The sequence below is a fragment of the Panicum hallii genome, chromosome 4, assembly GCF_002211085.1.
Source record: "Panicum hallii strain FIL2 chromosome 4, PHallii_v3.1, whole genome shotgun sequence".
NCBI classification, from domain to species: domain Eukaryota; kingdom Viridiplantae; phylum Streptophyta; class Magnoliopsida; order Poales; family Poaceae; genus Panicum; species Panicum hallii.
This window is the reverse complement of record NC_038045.1, coordinates 32015452-32031909: the sequence shown is the minus strand read 5'-3', so window position 1 is coordinate 32031909 and position 16458 is coordinate 32015452. Positions and strand designations below refer to the sequence as shown.

Below are 16458 nucleotides of genomic sequence, written 5' to 3'. Positions count from 1 at the left end.
AGATGAGGGGTCATTCGGTGGATTGTTTAGATATAATATTCGATTAATCATTTTTTCAGGGTTAATTGTCCCGAAAAAAGGGTTTTCGAATTTCAGATCTAACTTCCATCATTTGTACCATCACACCAGTTATTTATCATGGGGACATTTTTCACTGCATGCCACGACTTTTGGATACTTATTTCCAAACCTGAGAGATTTCGATTCAAGGATCGGGGGCTGCGGGATACGTGGCATCGATTACTTATTTTTTTAAATTTATTTGAAAAGTAAGTAAGGAAGATTCAAGACTAATGTGACCCTCAACCTGATTCTCCGATTCAACCTAAGGCTCGGGGGCTACTCCATATGGAGTGCGATTTTTCAATCGCACACCATACCAAACAAGTAACTCGGGGCTTGAGCGCCTCATAGCTTCGATGCATCAAGAAAGTACTCGAAGAAGAACTTCAAGACGGAGCTTCAAAAGAAGCTGAAGACTACTTCAAAAGTACTCGAAAAGCCTGCAGTACTCAGCTACGAAGAGCTCGGGGGCTTGTCAGACCCGGGGCTATGAGGTTGTGTACATAATGTAGTTTAAACAGGATTAGGAGAGAAAGCCTGTCTTATCTCTTATTTATGTTGTTCTCTACTCGTATGAGTAAGAGATAAAGCTAGTCGGTACAGAAGGGAACTACTCGAGTTATACCCGGGTACGATTCCTTGGCTAGTATTGGCTAGGGTTCATGTAACCCTGACCTCCCGAATATATAAGAGGAGGTAGGGACCCATTCAAAATACAACATCTACACCCAAGGCAATACAAACCACCATACAGGACGTAGGGTATTACGCACCTCGCGGCCCGAACCTGTCTAAGTCTTGTGTTCCTTGCACCTTCGAGTTCCTGATCTCGGCGTCTCCTCACCTAAACATACCACCTTGGGTATACCCCTCAGTGGGCAGCCGGTAAAACACCGACAATTGGTGCCTGCCCGCTCTTATATAGTCTAGAAAGACAGGGTTACATGGAATCCAAGCCCGATACTAGCTTAGAAGTCATACTCGAGTACTACTCGGGTAGTTTCCTTTTTTTTTATTATTCCTACTCACATACAACTAGTTACAATAGATATAGGTATGGGTCATGCCCATCCCTTATTCTAGAATATTCTATACTATGTGCACAGTCCCATAGTCCCTAGTCTCATAGAGGGGCTCCTAAATGAGACACGCCATTTACACTCCTCTCTTGTGCTTTCACTCTCATACTTGAGCTCGAGGCTCATTCTAGAGGCTTAGTGCTGCCGAGGTAGTGCTTAGAAAATAGGGAGAGAGTGAGGGGAAGTCGGGGAGTTGCGGGGTTTGTCGGCCCCCGACGCTCTTCTCCAGCTTGTATCTCGACGGATGCTTATCAATCATAGTAAGTATTCCTGATTTCTTTTGTGCTTTAGTTTCTTAAGTTAAGCAATAGTTCTAGTCTCTTAGTTGTTTACAGGATCAATCGTTGACTAGTTTAGTGGGTGCTCTAGAGTAAGACTCCTGATAGAGACGGATGTTCTTGTACGACTCTAGAGTTAGTAAAACACGGTGTAGATGTGGTGTCTAGACTAGACTTTACCTGTTGGTTGTGTTATATCCCATGGTTAGATGAGGTAGGTAGCAGGTGGTGAAAGTCCTGTCTACTCAGCGTAACCCTCCCTATTCGGGTATATCACAGTGCTGTATTGCTGGAGCAGACCAGGTTTTATCCAAGTGAAGTCAGTAGCCTGAAGTAAACAACTAAGTTAGTTCTATCTTATATTAGATTCTTAGCCTTAGGAATCCTCTCTTCCCCTTACCTCTTGATAAGAGGTTGAGTCCCGATCTTCCGAGAGGTACGGTAAACTTGATTGGTGGAGAACTCGACGTTGATGATCCAAGGTTTCGAACGAACTGAACCTCGCAATCACTACACCACTGCTCCGTTGGTTATCACCCGTGTCACACGAATGACCTCGCCACAAAGTCTTATCCTTGCAAGTGCAATTAAGAACACAAGTAAGAACAGGAGATGCAATCAAAAAGACTTGATCATGAGATGGAGTCTCACAAACCGATGAACGGCGACACTGTTCGATGATAGATTGAATCTCAGCAAAACCCAAACCCTAAAGTGGTGACGGCTACTGAATAAAAGGGAGTTAGAGGCGTGCAAGCCCTCTGGGCGCAACCATAACGGGCTCCAACATGGTACACGGGCCAACGGCCCAACAGACAGTGACACAGAACCTTGACAGATTCTGGACGCCCACTTGTGTCGACGATTCCCGTTGACTCAGAAGGAATTTTGAGGTGGGACCAATGCCATTGGAAGCTCTATGAAATTCTGGTTGCAACCATAGAACGTCCAAATCCGGCTCCATATGTGGCCAGGGCGTCAGTTTTGGTGAAGTAAGGTTCTGGAATCCGAGGTGGAGTCAAATTTGAGTTGGACATGGACCCCTCCTTGGTGTGGATGTCCTAGCTCCTCCTCCTTGACTCCTTGGCCTTCTCCAAGTCCTTGCTGGTCCTCTCCATTATTTCTAATCAATAACACATGCATGGAACCAAGTGTAAGTTCTGAAAAACAATTGACAAGGTTAGAACGTACCTGGAGATCCAACTGTCGCGCACGTGCTCTAGTGATCGGTCCTTGTATTGTATGCAAAGGAGAGATGTCCTCATCATCCTCCCCCTCTTGAATTGAAGTCATCCTCGACTCAAGCTCATCTTCCTCACCCAAGTATGACTTCAAATCTGAAATGTTAAATGTGGGACTAACCCCAAACTCGGGAGGCAACTCAAGTTTATATCCATTATCATTTATCTTCTCAAGAACCTTAAAAGGTCCACATCAAATCACCGGGTTCCAATTTTACTTCCTTCCTTCCTTTACAAGCAGCAATTCGATACTTTTCATTCATTTTTTCAATTTGCAACTTAGTAGTTTCATGCAACTTAAGAATAAATTCAAAATGTTGTGTAGCATCTAAGTTTACAATTTTAGAAGGTGGTAAAGGTAGCAAATCATATGACTTGCTGTAAATAAGGATATCATCAAAATAAACCACCACAAATTTACCAATAAAAGCACGTAAAACCTCGTTCATCAATCTCATGAAGGTGCTGGGCGCATTAGTTAAACCAAAAGGCATGACTAACCATTCATAAAGATCAAACTTAGTTTTAAAGGTAGTTTTCCATTCATCCCCTAAAGCCATATGAATTTGATGATATCCACTACGTAAATCAATCTTGGAGAAAATAACAGAACCACTCAGCTTATCAAGCATGTCATCCAAATGAGGAATAGGATAGCGATATTGAATGGTAATGTTATTCATGGCTCGACAATCAACACACATGCGCCAAGTGCCATCTTTCTTAGGAACCAAAAGAACAGGAACAGAACAAGGACTAAGGCTCTCATGAATGTACCCCCGGTCCAAAAGGTCTTGGACTTGTTGTTGAATTTCCTTAGTCTCGTCTGGGTTCTTCTTGTAGGCGGCACGGTTTGTCAAGCTTGCCTCTGGAATCAAATCAATCTTGTGCTCAATGCCTCACACAGGTGGTAATCCAGGGGGTAGCTCCGATGGAAAGACATCCATATACTCCTGCAAAAGGTTAGCAACAGCAGGTGGCAAAGCAATGGAGGTGACCTCAATGGAATATAAAGCATGTTTGCACACTAAAGCATAGCAAGGTCCAGTAAAGGCAGATAACTCATCAAGGTCAGATTTAGTTGCAAACAAAACAGGATTGTTTAACTTAATAGGTTGCTGATTTTTGGAATTGAAAACACCCTTTTGTTTAGCATTATTTTTTTTCTCATTCTCAAATTGCACAATTTCAGTGGGAGTCATTGGCAGAAACACAATTTTCTTGCCCTTATGCATGAGAGTATACTTATTAGATCCACCATAGTGAATAGCATCAGTATCAAACTCCCAAGGACGTCCCAACAAAAGAGAGCAAGCATCCATCAGCACCACATCAAAATCAGCAAAGTCATGGTAAGATCCAATTGCAAAATGTATCCTTGCTGTTTTTGTTACCTTTACCTTACCATTGTTGTTAAACCATTGAATGTGATAAGGATGTGGATGCTCCCGCGTGGTCAAGCCAAGCTTCTTGACCACCTCAACATTCACCAAATTGTTCCAGCTACCTTCGTTAATGATTATATGCACACGGCAGTCCTTGACGACAAGAAACATGTTGAAAAGGTTGTGACATTGCCATTTGTCATCCTCTCCCACCGTGGCGCTCAAAGCTCGATGCACAATTAAGGTCCTGTAGTTGTTGGTCGCAGATGTACCAAGAACCTCCTCATCACCGTCATCAGAACCTGAAATGTTAGCTGCAATAATATTTTCATCTTCACTATCAGAAGCACTAACATACCCACCGTCAGCAGTAGCAATGATGGTCCGTTTGCTAGGACAATCTCGCTGCATATGGCCAAACCCCTGGCAGTGGTGGCACTTGATGTCGGATGTGCGACCAGTGGACGTGTTAGCCTTTGCTGCAATACCAGGAGGCGACTGGGACTTGCTGCTATCTTGTCCCTTTGATGTTGAAGGTGCGGTGCTGCATACAACACTGGTGGAGGAAGGTGTGGCCGCACGTACGCTCAAGGAGGGCGCTGCTTTGGCTTGTGCCGGAAGCTGCCGTGGCGTGAAGGTGTTGTTCCGCCGCTGCTGTTGGTGACCCTACAGTTCTTTTTCTGCCAACATAGCAAGTTGAAACAAACATTGTATAGAAATATATTCCTTATAATCAACTATGTCCTGGATTTCACGCCGCAAGCCCCCATAAAATCTAACAATCTGGTCTTCTTGATCCTCAACTACCCCACAACGAAGCATACCTTTCTGCAACTCTTGGTAGTACTCTTGGACAGACATGTCACCCTATCAAAGTATTGTAATTTCTTACGAAGATCACGTCTATATAATGGAGGAACAAACCTAGCGCGCATCTCTTCTTTTAATGCAATCCATGTCTGTAGGGCATTACGTGCATTGACAAGTTCATTCCACCAAATGATAGCAAAATCTTCAAACTCACTAGTGGCTTGTCTAGCTCTATGACGCTCAGAAACAAGACGAGAGCTAAATTTCTGTTCTACCGTCATCTCCCAATCCAAGTAAGTCTCAGCATCATAAGATCCATAAAATGGTGGAATGGAAAACTTTATCTTAGCATAAGGATCATTATCCTGCTCAGGAGCATGAGGACGACGTCTACCATTACCTCCCATACCTTGACGATGACGTAGAAGGCGACGGCGCTACTGTGCATCAACCTCATCATCGTCGAACTCATCCTCTATGTCATTGTGAGCAAGGCCGCCGGCAGTAGGGACGATGGGGGGTGGAGTATGGTGGGGAAAATGAGCCTCCACCACATCTAGCCGTGCGGCAAGACCATCAACACTTGTATGAATCCTCTGAAAGGTGGCTGTTGTAGTGGTCTGGTACTTGTTGAAAGCGTCAATCATCGCCCGCATCATGTCTTTTAGTTCCATATGGGACACGCACTTAGTATCATCCGGAAGTGTAGAAGGAGAGGTCTCGTGCATCGGCGCCTTTCCTGTCATGGTTAGAACAAAACAAAAACGAAGGCAAAAGATTGTGAACCCTACGACTACACTCTCTGAAGTGGAAGTAGAAAAACAAGCAGTAAGATGCATCTTACCCCACTCTTACAAGTGTCTTACTAGCACTGCAGGTGGCCAATGGTGACCGGTAATGACAACACGAAGAGAGTGGGTGTGATTGTAAAGTAACCTGTTCTGCTCGGGAGAAGGTGGAGCTTGGGAAGGCTCAAATGCAGTATATGTATGTGGCACACAAATTAGTAACAGATAGTAATGCTGAATAAGTATCCAAAAAACTTGATCTAAATGTATTAGAACAGTTATGGCAGCAAGCAAGGGACAAGGATGAAAGATGATGAACCATTAAGGCAATATCAGCAAGTATCTAGCAGCTCACACAGAAAACAGCAAATTTCCCCTTGTTTTGTCTTTTAGCACTAGTAGGAATCAAATTTTTGTTTTTTATATTTTTTCTCAACCAGGGGCACAAGAGAATGAACAACACCAAATATCAGCTCAAACCGATGAAAGATGTGATCGGTACAAATTCAGGAGCATTTGGAAAAACTGGTGCTGGAACTTCGGAGCCCGAATCAAGTGCCTTCCTGATTTTTTTTAATTTTTTAAGAATGCCCTACCAACGTAATGGGGGAATCATATGTGCAAATTTTTGAGAGCTTTCCGGAAATAAAAAATTCACCTCAATCCAAGTTCCGAGCGAAAAGTTATGCCCGTTTTAATGAGGACTCTCCGAATTAGGTTTTGTGGCAGTGGAAACTGAATCGAATACGAATAGGTGGATCGGTGGTGGATGGAAAAGTTTCTGTAGATTGATTTTTCTTTTATAGATGGCAGCGGATGGAAGAAACAAAACTGAATAACAACAAATCTAAATCAGCAACGAAACTCAACCTAGGATACGAACTCAGAACTACGGACTCCGAAACTAAATTGTGCAAAAGGCCGAGCGAGGGTTGTAGGTCGGAACGAGTAAAACATTTTTTGGCTTTTTTTTGTGGATTATAGGACAAAAAAAATAAAATCTAAAGGCACACGAGTATACCTTACAGGCAACCTGATAACTAATACCACTTGATAGGAGGATGAGTCCCGATCTTCCGAGAGGTACGGTAAACTTGATTGGTGGAGAACTCGACGTTGATGATCCAAGGCTCTGAATGAACAGAACCACGCAATCACTACACCACTGCTCCATTGGTTACCACCCATGTCATATGAATGACCTCACCATGAAGGTTTATCACTGCAAGCAAAATCAAGAACACAAGCAAGAACAGGAGATGCAATCAAACAGACTTGATTATGATATGGAGTCTCACTAACCGATGAACGGCGACACTGTTTGATAAAAGATTGAATCTAAGCAAAACCCAAACCCTAAAGTGGTGATGGCTACTGAACAAAAGGGAGTTAGAGGCTTGCAAGCCCCCTGGACGCAACCCTAACAGCTCCAACATGGTACACGGGACAACGGCCCAACAGACGGTGACACAACACCCTGCCAGATTCTGAAGGCCCAATTGTATCGATGATTCCTGTAGACTCAGAAGTAATTTTGAGGTGGGACTGGTGCCATTCGAAGCTCTATGAAATTATGGTTCCAACCATATATAGAACATCCAAATCCGACTTCATATGTAGCCAGGGTGTCAGTTTTGGTGAAGTCAGGTTCTGGAATCCGAGGTGGAGTCGAAGTCGAGTTGGACATGGACTCCTCCTTGGTGTGGACGTCCTAGCTACTCCTCCTTGACTCCTTGGCCTTCTACAAGTCCTTGATGGTCCTCTCCATTGTTCCTAATCAATAACACATGCATGAAACCAAGCGTAAGTTCTGAAAAACAATTGACAAGGTTAGAACGTACCTGGAGATCCAACTGCCGCGCACGTGCTCTAGTGATCGGTCCTTGCATTGTATGCAAAGGAGAGATGTTCTCATCAGGATGTGTGTGGATTATACCGATCTCAATAAACACTGCCTGAAGGTCTCCTTCACGCTCCCACGCATCGACCAAGTCATCGACTCTATGGCTGGTTGCGTCTTGCTCTCCTTCCTCGACTACTACTCGGGCTACAATCAAGTAGCTCTCAAAGAGGAAGATCAGATCAAAAAGGCATTCATCACCCCCTTTGGAGCATATGCATACACTATAATATCATTCAGGTTGAAGAATGCAGGAGCCATCTACCAACAGACCATCCAACTGTGCCTTGCGGACTAGCTACACCGCAATGTTGAAGCTTACGTGGATGACGTGGTCATCAAGACCAGATCCCACGACGAGTTCATCACTGATCTCGAGGAGACATTCAACAGCTTGTGACGGTTTTGTTTGAAGCTTAACCCGATGAAGTGCGTCTTTGGTATGCCATAAGGAAAACTACTCGGGTTCATTGTTAGTTACCAAGGAATTGAAGCGAACCCGGAGAAGATCAACACCATCACAGCCATGGATGCTCCAAGGATGATCAAGGACGTCCAGAAGCTCACAAGCTGCATGGTAGCTTTGGATCGTTTCATCTCCCAACTTGGAGAAAGGGGACTACCCTTCTTCAAATTGCTCAAGCACCATGACAAGTTCCAGTGGATCGAGGAGGCAAACTAGGCATTGCAAGATCTCAAGCACCATTTGCAGTCACCACCCATCCTCACGGCTCCTCAACCAGGCGAGAATCTACTACTCTACATCATCACGATTACTCATATCGTCACCACGGCAATTGTGGTTGAACGCTAGGACGAAGGCCACGCCTTCAGGGTGTAGCGACCAGTCTACTTCATCAGCGAAGTCCTCTCTGAATCTAAGGTTCATTACACAATGATTCAGAAAATACTTTATGGTATACTCATCACTTCCTGGAAGCTTCGCCACTATTTTGATGCATACAATATCCTGGTGGTCTCCTACTTCCCATTGGCGGATATCCTCCACAATCGGAATGCTACCGGGCGCATCTTCAAGTGGGCCATGGAGCTGGGAGCCCTCACGCTTGACTTGAAGCCCCGGCAGCCATCAAGTCGTAGGCACTAGTCGATTTCATGGCGGAGTGGCGAGAAAACTAAGTGGAAGCCTCAACCAACTAGCTAGAGCATTGGATCATGTACTGTGATGGCTCACTCAAGCTTGGTGGCGGTGGTGCGGGAGTACTTTTTATCAGCTCGAGAGGAGAACAACTCAAGTACGTGATAGGGCCCTTAACAACTGCGCCAGGAGGTTTCACACACGTGTTGGTGGCCATTGACAAGTTTACCAAGTGGATCGAGTACAAGCCAATCACAATGCTCCCCGCGGATCGAGTGGTTACTTTCATCTGCGATATCTTAAATCATTTTGGCTTCTCTAACACCATCATCACAGATTTGGGATCCAATTTCTACTCGCATCAATTTTGGGATTTCTATGAACGTAATTCCATTGAAGTCAAATAAGTTTCAATGGCTCACCCGCGGGCCAATGACCAGGTTGAGCGCACCAACGGTTTGATTTTTGATGGATTGAAGAAAAGACTCTATGATGAGAACAGCAAAAAGGACAGCAAGTGGATCGATGAGATTTCATCAATAGTCTAGGGGCTTCGCACACAACTAAGCAAAGCCACATGACAGTCACCTTTCTTTCTTGTATACAGGTCTGAAGCTATATTACCAGCGGATGTGATGTGGAAGTCTCCACGACTAGAGATGTTTGAAGAAGGCGAAGCTGACACTGCAAGACATCTTGAGCTTGACTCAGCAGAGGAAGTCCGATGCAACGTATTGTTCCAGTCGGCCCGCTACTTACAAGGAGTTTGTCGTTACCACAACAGGAATGTTCAACGACGCTCTTTCAACGTTGTAGATATGGTTCTTCGATGAATCTAGGATGATACCGGGCTACACAAGCTTAACTCACGATGGGAAGGACCTTTCATTATGCACAAGGTTACAGGCCCTGGATCTTATCGCTTACAGTACCCTGATGGCCAGGAGGTACCAAATTCTTGGAATATTGAGCATCTACGTCGCTTTCATCCTTGATCACTTGGGGACATCTTCTATTGGTGCCCGGAGATTGTTACTTCCAGTATAACTCCGTTTTACCGGTTTATGACTGGTATTACGCGCAAGTTAGCTGAAGGGGCCTCGCTCCCATACTTCCAGTAACTAATTTCTAGTTCACGACTAGTACCTTGGGTTACTGAAGGGGCCTTGTGCTCGTACTTCCAGTACAATGCTGTTTTACTGGTTTACGACTGGTACTACGTGCAAGTTTGCTGAAGGGGCCTCGCGCCCTTATTTTCCAGTAACATAATACTTGTTTTTGGCTTGTACACTATGTTATTAAAGGGGCTTGCTCCCATGACAAGAAGTTTACTAGTTTACAACTAGTTCTACACATGTTTGACTACTTCGACTATTCATCTGGCTACAATCTTAGTCGGGATCAAGGCCGACTAGATGGCTTCATCAATTGTGCATGACTCAGCAGCTAATTGCCCAATGCCTGGACTCGAGGACTAGTGCCACCTTTCTGTACGACTACTTTATGCTTATCATCTAGCTCCTGGCTCGGGGGCTTGATTGGACAAGACACTCAACGTGCCTCAAGGGACAGCTCTCATGCTTACATGCTGGACGCTATAAACTTACTCGATAATACCCGATCCAATAGTCTTTTTAAGATTTATCCTGGGCAGAAGTTTGTTAACCATTATTTCAGGGATGTTATTCCGAAAGAAGGGATTTGTTCAAATTATTACATGGAGGACTTAGCTAGTCATTGGCTCAGGGCACAAAAGTTGATTTGAGATGTAATTTTGGGTGTTTTTTGGGATGTTATTTGTTTAACCATTTTTTCAGGAAATTCATCCCCACAAAAGAGGTTCTCAAATTTACTACACCAATTTGCCCATGTTCACCATTAAATCTTTACCGTCATATATTGCATGCCATGATTGTTTGGATCCTTTATTCCAAAACTTGGGGATTTGGATTCAAAACTCGGGGGCTTCGGGACACGTGTCATCAGTGACTTATTTTTCAAATCTGCTGGATGATAAGGACAGAAGACTCAAGATTAAATTGACCCTTAGCCTGATTCTACGAGTCACCCTCAGGCTCGGGGGCTACACCATATGCAGTGCAAATCTAATTGCACCCCATATAAAGAAGATTGGATGACTATTCGGGGCATGAGCACCTCATAGCCTCGATGCAGTCAACGAAGTACTCGGAGGATATCTTCAAGACGGAGTTGGGGAGAACTCGAAGACGCCTTTAGAAGTACTCGGACACCTGCAGTACTCGACTACGAAAAGCTCAGGGGCTTGTCAGACCCGAGCACACGGAACTGTCCACGTGGCACACTTCTCCTAGGATACGGGATGGGACATGGCCCACACCCTACATTTGTTGTAACTACTCGTAATGCAGTAGGATTACTCGTACAGTAGTGAAACTAGTCGGACATGGTAGGAAACTACACGAGAAGTACTCAGGTAGGACTTCTGGGCTTGTACCCGACTAGGACTTTCATGTAAACCTGTCCCCCAGACTATATAAGGGCGGACAGGGATCCCCTCAGGGACAATCACCATCAAAGGCAATACAAACCACACAGGACATAGGGTATTATGCTCTCAGCGGCCCAAACCTATTTAAAACTTTGCATTTCTTTGCACCTTCGAGTTCCTGATCTCGGCGACACCCTACCTACAAACTCACAACCTCGGGGTATCTCTCGGTGGGCGTAGCAGTAAAACACCAACACCACCCCCTTCGAGTACAGAGGTCCACGAACCACGGTATGGCATCGGGCCGTGGCTGCTCTTGCACTCACCATGTGCCCATGGGAACGAAGTCAAGAGGGTGAGGATATTGTCCACTCGCCGGTCCAATCAGGTTCTTAAGCATACCGATTACCATATTCTCGGCATGTGATTAGTACGTTCAAAAACTTAACCACCACTACCACATACCGCGACCTTAGCATTTTTACTAAACAGACGGGGCCTCAACCATCAACAGGAATATCATAACATAGCCCTATCCGTCGACCTTATAATTTCAGCATAGTTAAAACAATCAACTCCTATATCTCGCAAGTGACAGGAAATCACTCACTTTTACCAGAGTCCTATTAGCATGGCAATCTAGCGACCGACACAAAGTAATGTTCATATCATAGGTACTAGGATCATACAGCTAGGGTTTCAATCAACTCCAAAAAAACTTAATGCACAATACCATATATAAATAAAAGTTGCATAAGTTTAAAAGTAGGGGTTATGCTCCGGGGCTTGCCTTCCTGAGCAAAACTAGCCGTGGGTGCTTCCGAACTTTGGTTTGGGTCTTCAGCAATTTCAGTTAGATTAATTTGAGCATCGCGCTGCTCACTCTCGGACTCTGGCACCAGCTCGTAGGTCCTGTCGGCGAGAGTTGTCGATTCTATATGAATGCATATGTATGAGTAGTTTTAATGGTGCAGGATAAATAACTATTTCACTATAAAGTTGTAATTCAATAAAACTCAAGTTAAGTTGTAAAACACTTCATTTTTTTTTCCTTGAGCAGCCATTTATCGAGTACTTATCTGAATTAACTAACTTCATTAAGTAAGTGAATAGTTTTGTCATTTCATAAACAGCCATTTTCAAAAATAAGCATGGATTAAACAAAACTACTCGTAGAGATAGTTTCTGGTATTGAGATTTTTATGCATAGCACATTACTTAAGTACACTCTCACTGTAAAATTTTCAGCCATTTTCATTTAGCAAATTAATCATAAAAAATACATTAAACAGTTACTGTTAGGATCAAAATCTATTTATATAGAACAAACCATGCAAGAAATAGTGCTCAGCATTTTACTGAGTACTCCTAAACTTATGGTGAGTCTACTATAAACTTATGGTGAGTCAACATACATCCACATTAATCAAGATTTATTTCTACAGATAGTTCCATAAAGTTTCTGCATCTCAAACTTTTCCAACTTGATAAACTACTCAGAGGCAGTCTCTGGTTAAAATTTCTTATTTTTCTAAGCACAGATCTAGTTTCTTTGATTTAATGTAGTTTTCCTTAACTGAAAACATATGAGCAAGTTAGCCAGAAGTAAAAAGTTCCAAACTTTGTCCATAGCATTGATGCATCAAGGTTACTCTACTATAAAAATTTCAACCCTAAAATTTTCAACCCTAAAATATCAGTAGAATAGCAGGAAGAAATAACTCTAGCAAAATAGCACATCAAACAAGATCCCACAAAAACTACTCGTAGAGATATGTTCTGGCCTTAAAATTTTTACACAAATCTTAACAAGCAGAGGCTAGTTTACAGTCTAAAAATTATTCATAGTACTATCCTAGATCTTCTTTGAGATATCATCATATTTTCTCTCAGGCTTCATGATCTGGTTCCGGTAGGTGGATCCGGCGCTGTCAAGTCGCTCTTGCAAACTTGCAATCCTGGCCTTCTCCTCGGCAAGCTATTTCTCCAAAGTTTCCGCTCGGCGGAGCCCGTCAGCTGTGGCATACATCACCTGGGATTTCTCCTTCGAGCGCTTGATCAATTTCGACTCAACAAAAGCAATGAAGTCAGGATTTCCATATACGTCAAAGAGTACTGATTGACACAAGACCAGGTACATACCTTAGTGTACTCGGTGAAACGACGACCGTACTCCAACATGCAGGCGATTTGATCTGGATGCAGTAGTGGATCTTCAAACAACTCTGCATCAAGACGAGGCACGTCACCACCAGTCAATGTAAGGCTGGAACCCTCAGCGGTAGAAGTGCCAGCAGCATGTACGCCTTCGGTGTTCTTCTGCAGCTGCTCTGCCACTTCTATGCACTTCGTACTTGCCACCTCGCCTGTTCAAATGGCTTGCGCCTCAATAAGATCTTTAGGGGCGGGCGGGGGCGGCTCTACTCATCCCGGACTAGATTGCCCGAGGTCTGGCAATTCAGGCGCCAAGATGGCCGGCTCGAGTTCCCTCCCTTCATCTTGCTCTGCACCCGTGTTAACATCAGCGGTTTGGGCATGAACGGGCGCGGCGGCACATCTCCAGGGGCGGTGTCCATGGTTGGCCCCCCAACGTTCCAACATCCGACTGATGCACATGCTTAGGGGCTGGAGCAGTCGAGGCTCCCTACATCTGCGGAGCAGGGTATTCACCCCTGCCCGCAGATAAGGTCCCAGACTGTTTCCCGCCTAGAGAGGAGGACCTCCTGTCAACATAAGCAATTATCAAGGACAATTCTAGACATGCGGACCTACAAAATTACTGCTCGGAGGCTTTCACTAGCTTACCAGGTGGAAATCTACAAGATAATTTTACTTGGCACCTTAAGCGCCTTGGGTGCTGGTGTGGCACCCTTAGTGCTCGCTGGCGCTGCATCATCAGCCAAGGGCACCGATTGCCCAAGCATGGTCTTCTGGGTACATGGGGTCTCACCTAAGGATGCCAAGGGCACAGTTTGCCCTGACGCGGTGCGCTCCCCGACTACTAGAACATTATCCCTTTGCCTCGGGGGCTCGGGGTTCACATCAGCATCACTACAATGACATGAAATCAGTACTCGCAGCAAAGGAAGATGGCAAGGAAGTTATCAACTAGGCTAGTATTCTTACTCGGGCTGCTAATCATCATCATTATCGGCGGGGATGACGGCCTTCCGCTTGCGCACGGCTGACCTCGGCTTGCACGAAGGACTATGCATGGCTCCACCACTAGGAGAGCTTGGAGTCTCCTGGGCACTCGCTCCTCCCCTACTCTGCATCTGGGCAGACAGGGTTTGGTTGTCGTAGTCCTCGGCCGCCGGCACATCATCCTCCAGCAACGGCGACTTGGATAAGAATTGGGCCAGATCTGCCTACATCAGCACCAAGAAGCATAGTAAGATCAAGTCAAAATTGATGCAAGAAAGTACTCAATTGAGACTACAAGCAAGGGAAATTACCACCTCCGAAGGGTTACTAGCACTATACAGCTTCAGGATATAATGCTCTGAGTTGACATCCACAAGGGTGCGTTGTACTTGCCTCGTAATCTCCTCCACCGAAGGCACCTCCTTGGTCATCCTAGACGGGTCAGCAGTACCGCGGTACTCGAACCCCTAGGTCCTCTTCTGGAGCGGCTGGATGCGACGCTCGAAGGAGTAGGCAACCAACGCCCCGGTGACTCCCTTGGCCTTCAGATCCCTGATCTTTGCCACCAACTCCAGGACGTCGGTCAGCTCAGCTACCGGTGGCTCATCGTTCCAGAACTCAGCATATTTCGGTTGGGAGTGTTGGCGGTCCTTAAGTGCAAATTCCAACCGCCAAATATACTCGGAAATAAAGAAAAGCTACCTTAGTCACATATTTGTATCACTAATCTAGTTCCACATATGTATTTTCCATGAAACCATTTTAGGGATGCAAGTCCAAAATAAGATGAAAAGACGCAGAGGACGCAACAAAAGTACACGGAAGATCCCGTCCTGCCTCACACATACAAGGAAGGGCCCACCTGGCATGGCAAACTGACGTACTAAGGCAATCTCCAACCGTCGTTCTCTATATCCTTCATTTACAGAATTCTCTACAAGATTCTCTCCTCTATATCTCATTTCTCTCCAACAACATTCTCTAAATCTCGTTCTCTATACATTAAACCCTATATTAGAAACGTATTTTGTTCCAAATTTTTGTACGTACGTATTTATCATACCTCAAATGCTATGGACATATTTTATTTTTATTTAATTCAGTGTTTAAAACGTAAAGAAAAAATAGAGAAGAGGAGAGAGAATCTCTATATGTAGAGGAAACCTGTAGCGTTCTCTATTTTAGAGGACCATTTAGAGAATGCTGCTGGAGTAATAGAGAACGGAATCTTCTCTATATATAGGGTAGAGAACGGTTTAGAGGGCACCGTTGGAGATAGCCTAAGGCGGCAACCACCAAGAATCAAGATGTCGACCAGTACTGGGTAGTCTTCCCGTAATGTTGAATGCTTAAATATAATGCTAACCATGTGTTGTATAACCCTTGCTAACTTGAGTAGATATCACTAGGACAACCTTGTATGCCTATGCTCCACCTAACCTTTGGTTTATTTGTTATTCTTTATTCATGAGATTGGCTTGGGTCAGTCACATTATCCTTATACATCATTTATCATAACTTACCCCTATATGAAATATAGTCTATAGCTTAAGCATATTGTCATGATTATGTACCCAGTAAACTCTTTTACACCATGCCATCCTTTAGAAAAATACAAATAACGATACCTTGATACTCTCCGGGTGAAATGCTACAATGGTATATACGTGCGCTTGCGGATTCATTTCGTAAACTTTAAGACATACCAACACGGCGTTTCTTGGTGCCATCGCCATGGATGCTAAGAAACGCCAACAAGCATTTCTGGCACTGTTGCCGGGGATAGCACTGTGTAAAAGATTTACTAATACATATTCTTGTCTATATGTTTAAGAAATAGCTATTTCTTATACAGGCTAATGTTGCTTTTGTTTTCTCCTGATGGATCAAAATAGGGTAGTGTATGACTGGATTCTCCTTGCCGACAAACTTCATTGAAAATCAAGAGAAGCTCGTGAGAAGGGTCTAACCTCGCGTCGTCCCTCAAGTCGTTCTCTCGACAAGTGAACCAGTCATCCAAGCACCATTTGCACCTGAGCCTATGGCTAAAAAGACTCTACACGACTTCTCCATTCCCTCCGCCACCAACGAGGCTACTAGACCCAACATTACCGTGGGGGACATGAACTTTGAGCTGAAGACAAGTCTCATCAACATGGTGCAGGCTAGCCCATTCTGCAGCAAGCCTAACAAGGACACCA

At 44.4% G+C, this 16458-nt stretch overlaps 1 long non-coding RNA gene across 3 annotated transcripts; it reads right to left on the bottom strand.

Annotated features, from left to right (window-relative positions):
* Window positions 1-12770: 12770 nt before the first annotated feature.
* On the bottom strand, window positions 12771-14864 carry LOC112890217. 3 transcript variants are annotated; one of them, XR_003228288.1, is made up of 4 exons: window positions 14569-14864; window positions 14240-14481; window positions 13919-14164; window positions 12771-13836 (listed from the first exon to the last, which is right to left on the bottom strand). It is a non-coding gene; the product is annotated as an uncharacterized LOC112890217 (long non-coding RNA). The 3 variants fall into 3 exon arrangements; XR_003228287.1 differs by having other exon boundaries at window positions 14572-14864; XR_003228289.1 differs by having other exon boundaries at window positions 14240-14477; window positions 14572-14864.
* Window positions 14865-16458: the final 1594 nt, after the last annotated feature.